The sequence below is a fragment of the Oncorhynchus nerka genome, unplaced genomic scaffold (assembly GCF_034236695.1).
Source record: "Oncorhynchus nerka isolate Pitt River unplaced genomic scaffold, Oner_Uvic_2.0 unplaced_scaffold_3574, whole genome shotgun sequence".
NCBI classification, from domain to species: Eukaryota; Metazoa; Chordata; class Actinopteri; order Salmoniformes; family Salmonidae; genus Oncorhynchus; species Oncorhynchus nerka.
The window spans coordinates 686-17,933 of NW_027037720.1; the positions used below are offsets into that span (position 1 = coordinate 686).

The window sequence follows — 17,248 nt, forward strand, 5'->3', positions numbered from 1 at the left end:
CCAGCTACTCTGCTGGATGTTGTAGAGCATGAACCTACAGGAACGGGCCACCGCCTTGATGTTAGTTGAGAACGACAGATCTGTTGTCCAGGATCACGCCAAGGTTCTTAGCGCTCTGGGAGGAGGACACAATGGATTTGACAACCGTGATGGCGAGATCATGGAACGGGCAGTCCTTCCCGGGAGGAAGAGCAGTTCCGTCTTGCCGAGGTTCAGCTTGAGGTGGTGATCCGTCATCCACACGGATATGTCTGCCAGACATGCAGAGATGCGAGCGCCACCTGGTCATCAGAAGGGGGAAAGGAGAAGATTAATTGTGTGTCGTCTGCATAGCAATGATAGGAGAGACCATGTGAGGTTATGACAGAGCCAAGTGACTTGGTGTATAGCGAGAATAGGAGAGGGCCTAGAACAGAGCCCTGGGGACACCAGTGGTGAGAGCACGTGGTGTGGAGACGGATTCTCGCCACGCCACCTGGTAGGAGCGACCTGTCAGGTAGGACGCAATCTAGCGTGGGCTCGCCGGAGATGCCCAACTGGAGAGGGTGGAGAGGAGGATCTGATGGTTCATTAGTATCGAAGGCAGCCGATAGGTCTAGAAGGATGAGAGCAGAGGAGAGAGAGTTAGCTTTAGCAGTGCGGAGCGCCTCCGTGATACAGAGAAGAGCAGTCTCAGTTGAATGACTAGTCTTGAAACCTGACTGATTTGGATCAAGAACCAGGTCATTCTGAGAGAGATAGCGGGGAGAGCTGGCCAAGGGGACGGCACGTTCAAGAGTTTTGGAGAGAAAAGAAAGAAGGATACTGGTCTGTAGTTGTTGACATCGGAGGGATCGAGTGTAGGTTTTTTCAGAAGGGGTGCAACTCGCTCTCTTGAAGACGGAAGGGACGTATCCAGCGGTCAGGGATGAGTTGATGATTATGACAGTGAGGTAGGGAGGAGGTCTCCGGAAATGGTCTGGAGAAGAGAGGAGGGGATAGGGTCAAGCGGGCAGGTTGTAGGGGCGGCCAGCCGTCACAAGACGCGAGATTTCATCTGGAGAGAGAGACCAGAAAGAGGTCAGAGCACAGGGTAGGGCAGTGTGAGCAGAACCAGCGGTGTCGTTTGACTTAGCAACGAGGATCGGATGTCGTCGACTTCTTTTCAAAATGGTTGACGAAGTCATCTGCAGAGAGGGAGGAGGGGGGGAGGGGAGGATTCAGGAGGGAGGAGAAGGTTGCAAAGAGCTTCCTAGGGTTAGAGGCAGATGCTTGGAATTTAGAGTGGTAGAAAGTGGCTTTAGCAGCAGAGAGAGAGAAGAGGAAAATGTAGAGAGGAGGGAGTGAAAGGATGTCAGGTCCGCAGGGAGGCGAGTTTTCCTCCATTTCCGCTCGGCTGCCCGGGAGCCTGTTCTGTGAGCTCGCAATGAGTCGCGAGCCACGGAGCGGGAGGAGGATATTACCGAGCCGGCCTGGAGGATAGGGGACATAGAGAGTCAAAGGATGCAGAAAGGAGGAGAGGAGGGTTGAGGAGGCAGAATCAGGAGATAGGTTGGAGAAGGTTTGAGCAGAGGGAAGAGATGATAGGATGGAAGAGGAGAGAGAAGCGGGGGAGAGAGAGCGAAGGTTGGGACGGCGCGATACCATCCGAGTAGGGGCAGTGTGGGAAGTGTTGGATGAGAGCGAGAGGGAAAAGGATACTGGTAGTGGTCGGAGACTTGGAGGAGTTGCAACGAGGTTAGTGGAAGAACAGCATCTAGTAAAGATGAGGTCGAGCGTATTTCCTGCCTTGTGAGTAGGGGGGAAGGTGAGAGGGTGAGGTCAAAAGAGGAGAGGAGTGGAAAGAAGGAGGCAGAGAGGAATGAGTCAAAGGTAGGCGTGGGGAGGTTAAAGTCGCCCAGAACTGTGAGAGGTGAGCTGTCTCAGGAAAGGAGCTTATCAAGGCATCAAGCTCATTGATGAACTCTCCGAGGGAACCTGGAGGGCGATAAATGATAAGGATGTTAAGCTTGAAAGGGCTGGTAACTGTGACAGCATGGAATTCAAAGGAGGCGATAGACAGATGGGTAAGGGGAGAAAGAGAGAATGACCACTTGGGAGAGATGAGATCCCGGTGCCACCACCCCGCTGACCAGAAGCTCTCGGGGTGTGCGAGAACACGTGGGCAGACGAAGAGAGAGCAGTAGGAGTAGCAGTGTTGTCTGTGGTGATCCATGTTTCCGTCAGTGCCAAGAAGTCGAGGGACTGGAGGGAGACATAGGCGGAGATGAACTCTGCCTTGTTGGCCGCAGATCGGCAGTTCCAGAGGCTACCGGAGACCTGGAACTCCACGTGGGTCGTGCGCTGGGACCACCAGATTAGGTGGCCGCGGCCACGCGGTGGGAGCGTTTGTATGGTCTGTGCAGAGAGGAGAGAACAGGGATAGACAGACACATAGTTGACAGGCTACACAAGAGGCTACGCTAATGCAAAGGAGATTGGAATGACAAGTGGACTACACGTCACGAGTGTTCAGAGAGTTAAGCTTACGAGCAAGAATCTTATTGACTAAAATGATTAAAATGATACAGTACTGCTGAAGTAGGCTAGCTGGCAGAGGCTGCGTTGTTGACTAAGTAGGCTAGTTGGCATTGGCTGCGTTGTTGACACTACACTAATCAAGTCGTCCGTTGAGTGTAATAGTTTCTACTGTGCTGCTATTCGGGCTAGCTGGCTAGCTAGCAGTGTTGATTACGTTACGTTGCGTTAAAAGAACGACAATAGCTGGCTAACTAACCTAGGAAGTCGCTCTAGACTACACAATTATCTTTGATACAAAGACGGCTGTGTAGCTAGCTATGTAGCTAGCTACGATCAAACAAATCAAGCCGTTGTACTGTAATGAAATGAAATGAAAAATGTGATACTACCTGTGGAGCGATTAAATGCGACCGGATTGTTGAGTGCAGAAGTTCTGTTCGGTAGACGTTGGCTAGCTGTTGGCTAGCTAGCAGAGTCTCCTATGTTAAGGACGACATAAAACTACACACTCTAAACTACACAATTATCTTGGGTACGAAGACAGCAAAGACAACTATGTAGCTAGCTAACACTACACTAATCAAGTCGTTCAGTTGAGTGTAATAGTTGTGCTGCTAATCGGTAGACGGTGACTAGCTAACGGTGGACGTTAGCTAGCTGGCTAGCTGCAGGGCAGTGTAGACTGCGTTAGGATATTACGAAATACGATAATTACGCAATTATCTCTAGATCTAATGTCTCTATTATATTATGACAGACCAGCTAGATCTACTGTCTCTTTGTCTCTGTTATATTATGACAGACCAGCTAGAGCTACTGTCTCTATTGTAATTATGACAGACCAGCTAGATCTACTATCTATATTATATTATGACAGACCAGCTAGATCTACTGTCTCTATTATATTATGACAGACCAGCTAGATCTACTGTCTCTATTATATTGTGACAGACCAGCTAGATCTACTGTCTCTATTCTATTATGACAGACCAGCTAGATCTACTGTCTCTATTATAATATGACAGACCAGCTAGATCTACTGTCTCTATTATATTATGACAGACCAGCTAGATCTACTGTCTCTATTCTATTATGACAGACCAGCTAGATCTACTGTCTCTATTCTAATATGACAGACCAGCTAGATCTACTGTCTCTATTCTAATATGACAGACCAGCTAGATCTACTATCTCTATTATATTATGACAGACCAGCTAGATCTACTGTCTCTATTATATTATGACAGACCAGCTAGATCTACTGTCTCTATTATATTATGTAAGGGAAGACCCCCCTGTATTGGACAAAAATGAATGGGAAGTCATTGGCATCAGACAAACCATATACACATTGTCCAATACCACCCAATTCGGCGTTGATTCATGCAAAGTGTATTGCAAATGCCATATGGCAATTGCCAGTTGTAACACTTTAAAAATTCAACAGGTGGCGAATCCGCTCCACCGTGGTTTTTCATATTGGATATGTAACCCAAGTCAACGTCCAAAAGCAAAATTTTGAAAAAATGATTTTTTTTGTCAAAAACTTATCACCCCTTAAAAAAGTGCTTTCTGGACCGTTTTTCAAAATTCTTTCGATTTTTTTTGTCAATTACACATGTGTAAGAACTGTATGAATATACTTTTGTCCAATTTTATTATCATATTCTTTTTTTTTTTGACATGCGCATTCGTAATATGTTTTGTCCATTTTCAATATGATTTCATAGGAAGTCAAAAGTCAAAAGTCAAAAATGTCAAAATTTTGTAAAAAACTTCACACACCCTTAAAAAAGTGCTTTCTGGACCGTTTTTCGAAATTCTTTCAAATTTTGTGTCAATTACACACGTATAAGAACTGTATCAACATACTTTAGTTGTATTGTATTATCATTTTTTTTTTTTTTTTACTTGTGCATAAGGAATATGATTTGTCCATTTACAATATGATTTCATAGGAAGTCAAAAGTCAAAGTCAAAAGTCACTTTTTTTGGGGCCAAATGCCATAAGAAATTTGACATGCTCAAAAATCCTGCAGAAATGCAAAATTGACTGGCCTGATGAACACAGGATGGCCGAGCAGTGATAGTTGTACCTTTCCATCACTCGTTGTGTTGATTTCATCATGTCCATTTGGTGATGTTTTTTCACTATACAATCATATTGCAAGTGCACTTGCATTTGCAATATGTTTCAATGGGCATTTACCATATGAAATTTGACATGCTCAAAAATGCTAAATTGACTGGCCTGATGAACACAGGATGGCCGAGCAGTGAGAGTTGTACCTTTCCATCACTCGTTGTGTTGATTTCATCATGTCCATTTGTTTATGTTTTCTCACTTTTGCAAAGTCACTGTGCATTTGCAATATGGTTCAATGGGCAGGTGCCATCACGGATTTGTCATGCTATAAAAATCCTGCAGGAATGTGAAATTGACTGGCCTGATGAACTCGGGATCGCTGGGCAGTGATTCTGGTTCATCTCAATGGCTCGTTAGGGTTGATTTCAGAATGTCACTTTTGGTGATGGTACCTCACTGTTTAAACATATTGCAAATGGACAAGACTCACCAGCAAGTCATCGTCCATCAGTCAATTAGATATCATTCTGACAAAACTGATACAAACTGACACTAAACCCACTTTTTCCAACTCGTTTAGTAGCCAACTATCACATACTTCAGAGCTGGCCCAAAATTCACAACGCCTTCGGTTCAAACCATAAAAAACATAAAACACATAGTTACGTTCTAGCTGGTCCATTTCTTATGTTACGTGTAGGCCTAGCTGAGGCGACCCCAATCCCAAGTTTCGATTTCATCGGTCATTTGGTGTCCGAGCAAAACCCTAATTGGTGCTGAAAATCAAAAATTTCTATGACTTGCTACGGGGTCCTTGAATGAGCTATCGGACGAAACGTTGGGGTCTGTCTATATGGGCTAGACGGTCGCAATGCACCTAGTCTTGTGTCTCTGAGACATTTCTAAATGTCAAATGCCATTTTCGTAATGGTCAAAATGAATTGAAGTCATTGCAAATGTATGTGTTTATGTTTCTCGGTCCGAGAACCGTCTAGAGCTACGTGGGCAGGTACCACGCACTATCGACCTGAGGTCTAGAACAGGATTCTAAAGTTTCGGAACTCTAGGTCCGACGGTTCTTTAAAAGTTCCAACAAGGTTAACTAATGCAGGCAGTGTATGTCTCTACGCACCCCAATGGGTCCCTCCTTCCAAGCTGTGTGTGTGTGTGATTTAGTTTTCCTTTGAAATTTTATGGGAAAAATGACTGATTTACAGTTCATGGCGGTTGCCTAATCACATATATGAAGTTTTGGAAAGATCTGACTTTTTTAACCCCTCGAAACAGCCCAATGACACCAATTATTGCACTTCCGGTTGGCACAGGAAGCTATAAGTCAACACCTATCCTCACTGGGGTATGCTTTTACAGAATCCTGAGTTTTAAGTCCTTACATTAAGAATTGACTGATTTACACAGGGTTGAATGCACTATGTCTATCAAACTGCAGGCAGGGTATGGATAAACACTTGGTCCAGGAAGCTTAGAATCAACACAGGTAGACCTCGTAGTGGCCTGATGGACTGTCATCGAAGACAGGTTCATACGAAATTCATAACCCACATAGGCTTCAGGTTGAATTTAGGGGTGCAGGCAATGTATTCCTATGGGGAGAGAAGTCAATGCAAACTCTTTGAAGTAAACACCTTCTTTTAACTATTAAGGGTTAATGCCACACGGTCAAGGTTAGGCTTGCACGGATCGGGAGGAACTTAGGAACGTACCTGAGGTCGAATTGTGCTTCTCACCCTAACGGTTCTCTCTCTGTCACCCAAAAGCAAATGATGTTGTGGGGCAGGCTTAATTTTGGGCCTACTTTTCTCATGGTCGCTGCGCTCAGACCGAGCGAGCTACGGTCAAGCGGGATATCTCGTTGAACTCGGCACGGCCTAGAGATTATGGTAATGCCATTGCCTGCTCTCTGTGTCTTTAACCACTTAAGCCTAGGGCTCTATACTGCCCCCGTTGGAGAAAGTGCGTGCCCATAGTAAACTGAAAATATTTTTTCCCAAAATTGCTAATATATGCATATAAAAATTATTATTGAATAGAAAACACTCTAAAGTTTCTAAAACCGTTTAAATTATGTCTGTATGTAAAGCAGAACTCTCAGGAGAGCCATTCTCCCAAACACTCTGTCAACAGTAGAAAAGTTAGGTCTACTTTGACGTCATCGCCAACACCCTTCCCAGGCAGCTACGGATCCAGGAACAGTCTCTATCAGTTCAGCGTGATGTCTGCTTTCAAATGGCGCGTTCACTGTGAGAATCGCATATTGCACCTTTCTTTGCGAAATTCCATTACAATGTCCCTCTCAAAACCGGGCACTCTATTGCGCAGGCCGATTTGGGGAACGGTCTTTTCCAAGATACACAAATTGAAGCAAGGTTTGTCTGTTAGCGCTGTCCTTTGTTCTACATGCTAACAACAGCATAAAGCTCGATTTTGCACATCGTTTGACCAGTTTAATCGACATATAATATGTAAATTGGAAGTTTTGGAAAATGCGCAAGAGTGCTGGACCAGAAGTCACATTTTGATGCATTTCAGCTGAAGCAGTTAGCATATGCTAATACAGGGACACGCAACGTGAAACCAAACGATTTATTGGGTAAGTTGACTCCTTCTACGTCTTCTGATGGAAGAACATCAAAGGTAAGGGAATATTTATGTGGTTATTTTGGGTTTCTGTGGACTCCAAACATACTGCTAATATCGGAGCGCCGACTCCTAGTATAGCCAAGTGAACGATGTCTGTAACGTTAAAAATAAATGTAATACAGCGGTTGCATTAAGAAGAAGTGTATCTTTGTAAAAATATGCAGAACATGTATATTTAGTCATGTTTATTGCTTGTTATCTGACGTTATCTGTCGGAGCTATCATCATTTCTCCTGACATTTGAGTAGCATGTTTTTTTTTTAAATGTCGTCAACCGAGATTTATGGATATTATATAGCATATTATTGAAAAAAAATTAAATGTACTGTGTAACATGTAATATTACTGTCATCTGATGAAGATTTTCAAAAGGTTAGTGAATTATTTATTTTTTTATCCTACTTTTAAATTTTATTTTTTCTGGGACAAAATGGTCTGTAATTGCCTTTTGTTTCGGTGGTGATCTAATATAAATATGTGCTATGTTTTCAGAAAACATTTTAGAAATCTGACATGCTGGAAATAGATAAACAACTTGTTTATCTTTCATTTGAGCTATTTTACTTGTTAATGTGTGGAGGTTAAATATTTTTAGGAATATTTTTTGACCCTGATTGTGCGTTATGCTAATGAGCTTGAGCCTGTAGTCACGATACCGGATCCGGCATTGGTGGACTATGAGGTTAAGAACCGCACAACATGAAATCCATCCTTGCTGACTAGGTGAGAGCTTTTCTTTGACATCTCAGAAATGACTGATTTACAAATCAAACCTGAGGGTTACCTATGTTAATTACATATGGCTAAGCTTTAGGAAGGATGGATAACCAGGTGTGTAAAGGTGTGAACCCTTCAAAACAGAAGTGTGAAAATATATTAAAGGCACTTACATTTGGGGAGTATTTTATAAAGAAACACATGTCTTGATTTACATAGAAACTTGGTCAGAATTCACCTGAGTTTTAAGTCTTTAACAGCAAAATGTGACTGATCTAAGTCTAACAGGGTTGAAAGGTCATTTTCACCTTTGAAGGTTATTCCTTAGTCAAAACACCTTTTGGGTCAATTTAAATCACTCCACAATCTCAGCAGCTGAAATGACAGAATTGTTCCACCAGGGGTTTTACCTCATTATCGTCTTTTTGGACTGTCATAGAAATGACAGGTTCATAAATGGATTCATGGCTCAGAGAAGCTTTCAGTCTGTTCACATTCATGCAGGCAGATTCACGGGGAGGTCCCCAAAAAGGGCAACTTGATCCACAGGTCGGAGAGGTAACAGCAAGGTTTAGATGCCACAACTGTTTCAAACCAAATGCTAGCCTCTGGGCATTGGGAAATATTGAATATGACCTTTCTAGCCTGAGGTCGAAGGTGATAACCACTACACTACTGAAACTACAATACAAAAAAGAGGAATGACATGAAAATATTAGGAATGCCCACAAGTTTACCTCACATAATATCCCAAAGTGAGTACCACAGAAAGAGCCATAATACCCATTAAAAACTAGCGGTCAAACAGGAAAATGGTGATGCCAATCATTTTCCACCCATCATGTTCCCCACAGGGGATTTTAAAAACACTTAAAATAAGGGCTGTGTTTCTTGTCGGCTTACCCTGGAGTGGTAAACTATTTGAATCATTATGGACCTCAGACCACACGTAGCAGGAATGTATTCAGAGCGCCAAGCTAGCCACACATGCAGAGTGCGTTAACTAAAAAACCTTCTGAATACCAACTACTGAGAAGTGCGAAGGAAAAGCATGAATTCCGAAATTGGGACCGAGCCCTAAGTGAATAGGCTTGACTGTCCAATTTGTTAAAATGTGTTTCCGCCCGGTTTCGAACCGGGGACCTTTCGCGTGTGAGGCGAACTTGATTACCACTACACTACAGACACCTAATGAGTGGAATACTAAGGGTGTGGCTGACTTTGGCTGGGTGGGGCATTTATCGCTCTCAGAACCTATTGAAAATCAGAAATTAATTAGTCCATTAATTAAGCAATAAGGCTTGAGAAGCCGGGAATTATGAGGTATTTTTTAAATATTTGTTTTATTAATAAAAACTATATGTTATCGCTTTGTCATTATGGGGTATTGTGTGTAGATAGATTTGATTTTATTTCATCCATTTTAGTATATGTCTGTAACGTAACAAAATGTGGAAAGAGTAAGGGGCCTGAAAACTTTCCGAATGCACTGTACCTATGCAGGCTAGCTTCTTTTCCTTTGCTAGCCAGCCAACTAAATCTATCACACAATCACATCAAGCAGCTGAAATGACAGAAAACGATCTACATTTTTGTTTGTTTTACCTTGGATTATATTGCCATTTCTTTGGATATATCCATTACAATGACCCTGATAAATGAATTTGCCTGGCTCAGAGAAGCTTTCAGTCTGTTCACATTCATACAGATCGCACGGTGGAGTTCCCCCAAAAAACGGCAACATTGATCCACAGGTCGGAGAGGTAGACAGCAAGGTTTAGATAAACCACAACTGTTTCAAACCAAATGCTAGCCTCTGGGCATTGGGAAATATTGAATATGACCTTTCGCGTGTGAGGCGAACGTGATAACCACTACACTACTGAAACTACAATACAAAAAGAGGAAGTCGTGGAAAATATTAGGAATGCCCACAAGTCTACCTCACATAATATCCCAAAGTGAGTACCACAGAAAGAGCCATAATACCCATTAAAAACTAGCGGTCAAACAGGAAAATGGTTCCAATCATTTTTCCACCCTTCATGTTCCCCACAGGGGATTTTAAAAACACTTAAAATAAGGGCTGTGTTTCTTGTCGGCTTACCCTGGAGTGGTAAACTATTTGAATCATTATGGACCTCAGACCACACGTAGCAGGAATGTATTCAGAGCGCCCAAGCTAGCCACACATGCAGAGTGCGTTACGCGACTAAAAAAGGTAAGTCTGAATACCAAATACTGAGAAGTGCGAAGGAAAAGCATGAATTCCGAAATTGGGACCGAGCCCTAAGTGAATAGGCTTACTGTCCAATTTGTTAAAATGTGTTTCCGCCCGGTTTCGAACCGGGGGACCTTTCGCGTGTGAGGCGAACGTGATAACCACTACACTACGGAAACCTAATGAGTGGAATACTAAGGGTGTGGCTGACTTTGGCTGGGTGGGGCATTTATCGCTCTCAGAACCTATTGAAAATCAGAAATTACTTAGTCCATTAATTAAGCAATAAGGCTTGAGAAGCCGGGAATTATGAGGTATTTTTAAATATTTGTTTTATTAATAAAAACTATATGTTATCGCTTTGTCATTATGGGGTATTGTGTGTAGATAGATTTTATTTTATTTCATCCATTTTAGTATAAGTCTGTAACGTAACAAAATGTGGAAAAAGTAAGGGGCCTGAAAACTTTCCGAATGCACTGTACCTATGCAGGCTAGCTTCTTTTCCTTTGCTAGCCAGCCAACTAAATCTATCACACAATCACATCAAGCAGCTGAAATGACAGAAAACGATCTACATTTTTGTTTGTTTTACCTTGGATTATATTGCCATTTCTTTGGATATATCCATTACAATGACCCTGATAAATGAATTTGCCTGGCTCAGAGAAGCTGTCAGTCTGTTCACATTCATACAGATCGCACGGTGGAGGTCCCCAAAAAACGGCAACATTGATCCACAGGTCGGAGAGGTAGACAGCAAGGTTTAGATAAACCACAACTGTTTCAAACCAAATGCTAGCCTCTGGGCATTGGGAAATATTGAATATGACCTTTCGCGTGTGAGGCGAACGTGATAACCACTACACTACTGAAACTACAATACAAAAAGAGGAAGTCGTGGAAAATATTAGGAATGCCCACAAGTCTACCTCACATAATATCCCAAAGTGAGTACCACAGAAAGAGCCATAATACCCATTAAAAACAAGCGGTCAAACAGGAAAATGGTTCCAATCATTTTTCCACCCTTCATGTTCCCCACAGGGGATTTTAAAAACACTTAAAATAAGGGCTGTGTTTCTTGTCGGCTTACCCTGGAGTGGTAAACTATTTGAATCATTATGGACCTCAGACCACACGTAGCAGGAATGTATTCAGAGCGCCCAAGCTAGCCACACATGCAGAGTGCGTTTCGCGACTAAAAAAGGTAAGTCTGAATACCAAATACTGAGAAGTGCGAAGGAAAAGCATGAATTCCGAAATTGGGACCGAGCCCTAAGTGAATAGGCTTACTGTCCAATTTGTTATAAATTGTTTCCGCCCGGTCTCGAACCAGGGACCTTTCACGTGTTAGGCGAACGTGATAACCACTACACTACAGAAACCTGATGAGTGGAATACTAAGGGTGTGGCTGACTTTGGCTGGGTGGGGCATTTATCTCTCTCAGAACCTATTGAAAATCAGAAATTACTTAGTCCATTAATTAAGCAATAAGGCTTGAGAAGCCGGGAATTATGAGGTATTTTTTAAATATTTGTTTCATTAATAAAAACTATATGTTATCGCTTTGTCATTATGGGGTATTGTGTGTAGATAGACTTTATTTTATTTCATCCATTTTAGTATAAGTCTGTAACGTAACAAAATGTGGAAAAAGTAAGGGGCCTGAAAACTTTCCGAATGCACTGTACCTATGCAGGCTAGCTTCTTTTCCTTTGCTAGCCAACCAACTAAATCTATCACACAATCACATCAAGCAGATGAAATGACAGAAAACGATCTACATTTTTGTTTGTTTTACCTTGGATTATATTGCCATTTCTTTGGATATATCCATTACAATGACCCTGATAAATGCATTTGCCTGGCTCACAGAAGCTGTCAGTCTGTTCACATTCATACAGATCGCACGGTGGAGGTCCCCCAAAAAACGGCAACATTGATCCACAGGTCGGAGAGGTAGACAGCAAGGTTTAGATAAACCACAACTGTTTCAAACCAAATGCTAGCCTCTGGGCATTGGGAAATATTGAATATGACCTTTCGCGTGTGAGGCGAACGTGATAACCACTACACTACTGAAACTACAATACAAAAAGAGGAAGTCGTGGAAAATATTAGGAATGCCCACAAGTCTACCTCACATAATATCCCAAAGTGAGTACCACAGAAAGAGCCATAATACCCATTAAAAACTAGCGGTCAAACAGGAAAATGGTATCAATCATTTTTCCACCCTTCATGTTCCCCACAGGGGATTTTAAAAACACTTAAAATAAGGGCTGTGTTTCTTGTCGGCTTACCCTGGAGTGGTAAACTATTTGAATCATTATGGACCTCAGACCACACGTAGCAGGAATATATTCAGAGCGCCCAAGCTAGCCACACATGCAGAGTGCGTTACGCGACAAAAAAGGTAAGTCTGAATACCAAATACTGAGAAGTGTGAAGGAAAAGCATGAATTCCGAAATTGGGACCGAGCCCTAAGTGATGAGGCTGACTGTCCAATTTGTTAAAAAGTGTTTCCGCCCGGTCTCGAACCGGGGACCTTTCACATGTTAGGTGAACGTGATAACCACTACACTACAGAAATTTGATGAGTGGAATACTAAGGGTGTGGCTGACTTTGGCTGGGTGGGGCATTTATCTCTCTCAGAACCTATTGAAAATCAGAAATTACTTAGTCCATTAATTAAGCAATAAGGCTTGAGAAGCCGGGAATTATGAGGTATTTTTTAAATATTTGTTTCATTAATAAAAACTATATGTTATCGCTTTGTCATTATGGGGTATTGTGTGTAGATAGACTTTATTTTATTTCATCCATTTTAGTATAAGTCTGTAACGTAACAAAATGTGGAAAAAGTAAGGGGCCTGAAAACTTTCCGAATGCACTGTACCTATGCAGGCTAGCTTCTTTTCCTTTGCTAGCCAGCCAACTAAATCTATCACACAATCACATCAAGCAGCTGAAATGACAGAAAACGATCTACATTTTTGTTTGTTTTACCTTGGATTATTGATAGAGGAATTCTAAATTCCTTTATGCTTTAATTGCCAAAACCAATTTCGCACTCGTTTCTAATTCATTAATGATGTGTAAGTTCATTAATTATGCATGAAGTAGATCGAGACCAGTCTCAAAAGCCAGGTAAGAGTGTTTAATTCCAGAGAGTACTGAATGCATACACACATTTCCACAGGTTATAAACTGAAAATGACGTCAGCGTTTTCCAAACGTTCCGTTTCACAAACAGAGGGCCCCTCTAGCTCTCAAGCCTTCGCGTTATCAGCACGAAGTCAAGGCCAGTCAGCATAAATCAACATTCCCGACCATTTGGAGATGGCCCGTTCCCACCACCTGGAGATTTGTACAACTGAATGAACTAAGGAACAGACCTACATTGTTACTAACTCCTGACTACATTATATACAATTGGGAAAGGGAGCAAGAGGGAAAACTCACATGTACAGTACATTATAGCATTTGGACTAGTCAGTTTCTGATTGGAATGTATACATAATTAGTCATTTCAACCATATTTTCCTCTATCAATCCTCCCTTTGATCAAATATTATACATTCAAATCTACAAAATAAAAATATTATTATAAATGTTTACCCGACTCTTCACCCATCATTAATCAAATCTAACCTTAACTCCAACTGTTTTTAAACCTACATCAGAATCATAACTCCTCTTTCAGGATTTTTTCTTTTTTTTCTTTTTACAATATTTATTAAAAAACAGTTTAATCATTGAAACAAATTACAATCTAATTCCCCTTCATCTCAACGCTATTCTCATCAAACATAAATTCCCCACAATTGACAGATCCAGATTCGTCCACTTCCTCTGTAGACATGCCTTCAGTCCTCCATGGGTCAGAACCTGGAAACGGCCCATAACGCACCATCTGTAGTGTCATTGATCTCTCCAGAGTCCTGGAAACAATAACTTTCATACATACACGCAATCAACCACGTACGTACAAGACTAACACAGTCACACCGGTTAAGGTGGCCCATAACACCACATTTTTCCATAAATACTGTCAACCCAATTTAGTTCAGAGAAGTATCCACCCCAGAGTTTCTGCCAACCCGTGAGCCAGGGTGGTCAAAACAGCTGAGGCTTCGGGCACTGATTCGTCCGGAGCTGTGCTACCTGGGACGTAAGACATGGTCCTGATTACCATGCCCACTTCCTCCTTTTATCTAATGCAATTCTTTTCTGTCAGGTCTTCCAGCTGGTTGCTTTAGTCTGTTCTACAAACCCTTTAATAACCCTTCTGGTAACTATAATTAATCCAGTCTACATTCTTATTGAGAGTAGACCACTCTAATCCTGCTAGTATCTGATTTCTTGCCTTGAACTCATCCGGCACACCTCGTGGAACCCCAATGTTATCAATATATACTCTTTCGCCAAAAGACCTAGATGGAGCATCTCTTCTCTCTCGTTTTGGCTAACTTCATGTCTTGGTGTTGTATGAGTGTAAAAGGCATTCCTAACCAGTCCAATCAGTCGGCAATACTGCACAAACTCATTCCCCCGCACAACCACCAGATGTCGACACTGGCCCATTTTATTTTATTGAAATCCCCAGAGTTCAACCAGCCTGTCAATTCAGACATGGTCTCGTCAGTGGTCATATTCTCTGTACCAACTTGGTTCCTGGGGATATAAGTAGTGCAAATCAATACAACTGTCATTATTTGGCATTCCTGCTTTCATGAACAGCTTTACCATACATGCCATTCCCTTAGGGGAATTAATTCCGTTCAGTGGAAAAGGAATAGTTGTTAACTGGGGTTTAGCGTTCGCACAGGCATAACATTCTTCTTTAGCCACTGATCTGGCCGTATATTGAATCCACTCCAACCATAAGTTGGACTCCCCAAACCCAGTCTCCACCTCTATAACTTCTTTGAGGTCTTTGGTCTGAACTATTCGTACTGATCCTTTACCCTGGATGATTACACTAGGAATAGCCGTTGTTTTAGAGGGATTGGTTGAACTTCGGCCAATCATATTCTCCTTATCGACTCTAACTTCTGCCACCTGGAACGGTACCATAGTATCAGTTGAAAACTGGTCGAAGCCCACATACCATAACCCGAGGTCCTGAGTATTGACCGCCTTAATGTTAATTCGCACCTTTATACAATACTTCCTCTGCTCGGGAACACAGTCCAAAACGCCAACCCTTACTATACTCCACCTGATCCCACATTGAGTGTATGGGTTTACGTAGCCATCCCTTTCAGTGTGAGCTATGACCTGTCCACGATCAATATGGGAACCTGCACTGATATCTCTTCTATTTTGGAACAAAATCCTCACCGTCTAAACCATGGGTCAAATTACCACTCTCCGCATATCTAGTAGGACGTGCTGTATCAGGAATACGTCACCCACGATAAGACAGCTCAGACGAACAGCTTCCATGTGAAACCCCACCCTTTCCCCGAGAACACATCACTTAGCAAGAGCCAGACACATCTTCACTTCTATGAACAAAAACAGGGGTGACAGGACAGGGAGGGTTACTTCATTCGAGAGATGGCCCCCCGGAATTCTGTTAATTCCAGTTCTCCTCCCGAACACTGTTTATTTGTTCGACAGTGATTATGTATCTTACCCCCCCCCGCAGTGCGATATGAATCCGGGTGGCCCACGGGACTGGATTGAGTGTCTTCACCTGTAGTTCACCTGTAGTGCATAAACTCTTGGACATACAGGTTTGGTTAATAAAACAGTTTCTTATTCGTCAAACCAATTAACACATTTTTTTTTATTAGTTAATTATCCCGTAGGTCACATCCTATTCTAGAACACTATTTACCCATCCCCCTTTTGTTACCTGGCTCTGCCCAGGTAACGACCTTGCCTTATTCTTATACAATGACTTAGATAAGATTTAGTGAATTATCCTTATGTCTGAAATTCCATTTAGGAGTGTCCCTTTCATTTTCCACATGTCCAATTCTCACTTTTGTCTCCACTCAGTAACTTATCTACCCACTATGTTATCTTTGCTCGTCCTGGCCCCCCTTCTAAAACTTCTCTGCTCTCCAACCTTCAAGGTCTCTGCAGTGCGGGGAGGGCTCTTCTAACTGCCCGTGGCTGTTTTTCACATTCCCAAATTTGAACTACATGCCTCACTGTTTGTCTTTCTAAACTCATGGATTTTCTTTTGGAAAGAACATGTCTATGAGCGGCTTTTCTCTAAAGTCCTTAATCAATCTATCTTAATCCTAACAATAATCCTAAATCATCATAGATGTCCTATATTCCTGTTAAATATAATACTATTTAAAAACTTATAATCTAATAAATGCTAACCATATTAAAAATCCTTCCTACACTAACAAGCCCTCTCCTTTGGGGACCCTCAGTATTCTATCTGACAATAACATGGATTTAATATGTGTTTGCAAAGTGTGGAATAAAACTTTGGTCATGGATAACAGAGTAAAGCAGAACAAAGCATTCTTATAACCCATCTGGTCCTCTCAGCTATTCCTATCCAGCACCAGGTGGGCACCATGCCACCCTTCACGACAGGGAGAACAAACATACATGGGTCATCCTCAGTCAGTCTTATCCTCCCCTGAAAGCATGCTTCACCTCAGCCTCTCCAACTGGAGCATCAAGCAAAGGCATCATGCCTGAAGCCTTCACCACATCTGTAACATACTTCTTAAAACACGGTATGATGCAAGCAGCACATCACATCAATAACAAATAATACAAGAATTAGGGTCAGAAATCCAGTAACCACCATACCAGTATACTTACCAAACCAGGCTCCCAACCAGGTGGACAGTCAGACTCCTCTACCCCCGCCATGGTCCTCATCTCAGCAGATAGTGCATCAAGCCCATTAAGGCCCTTAGATCTCAGGATCTCAGCGACCACTGCCTCATTGCCTGTATCCGCTACGGTGCCGCAGTCAAACGACCACCCCTCATCACTGTCAAACGCTCCCTAAAACACTTCTGTGAGCAGGCCTTTCTAATCGACCTGGCCCGGGTATCCTGGAAGGACATTGA

The 17,248-nt window shown here is 42.3% G+C and overlaps 4 non-coding genes across 4 annotated transcripts; all 4 read right to left on the reverse strand.

Annotated features, from left to right (window-relative positions):
• Nucleotides 1-9,078: 9,078 nt before the first annotated feature.
• On the reverse strand, nt 9,079-9,151 carry trnav-cac (transfer RNA valine (anticodon CAC)). The gene has a single exon. It is a non-coding gene; the product is annotated as a tRNA-Val (tRNA).
• A 1,138-nt stretch (nt 9,152-10,289) lies between these two features.
• On the reverse strand, nt 10,290-10,363 carry trnav-cac (transfer RNA valine (anticodon CAC)). Its single transcript has one exon. It is a non-coding gene; the product is annotated as a tRNA-Val (tRNA).
• A 1,136-nt stretch (nt 10,364-11,499) lies between these two features.
• On the reverse strand, nt 11,500-11,572 carry trnav-aac (transfer RNA valine (anticodon AAC)). Its single transcript has one exon. It is a non-coding gene; the product is annotated as a tRNA-Val (tRNA).
• A 1,137-nt stretch (nt 11,573-12,709) lies between these two features.
• On the reverse strand, nt 12,710-12,782 carry trnav-aac (transfer RNA valine (anticodon AAC)). Its single transcript has one exon. It is a non-coding gene; the product is annotated as a tRNA-Val (tRNA).
• Nucleotides 12,783-17,248: the final 4,466 nt, after the last annotated feature.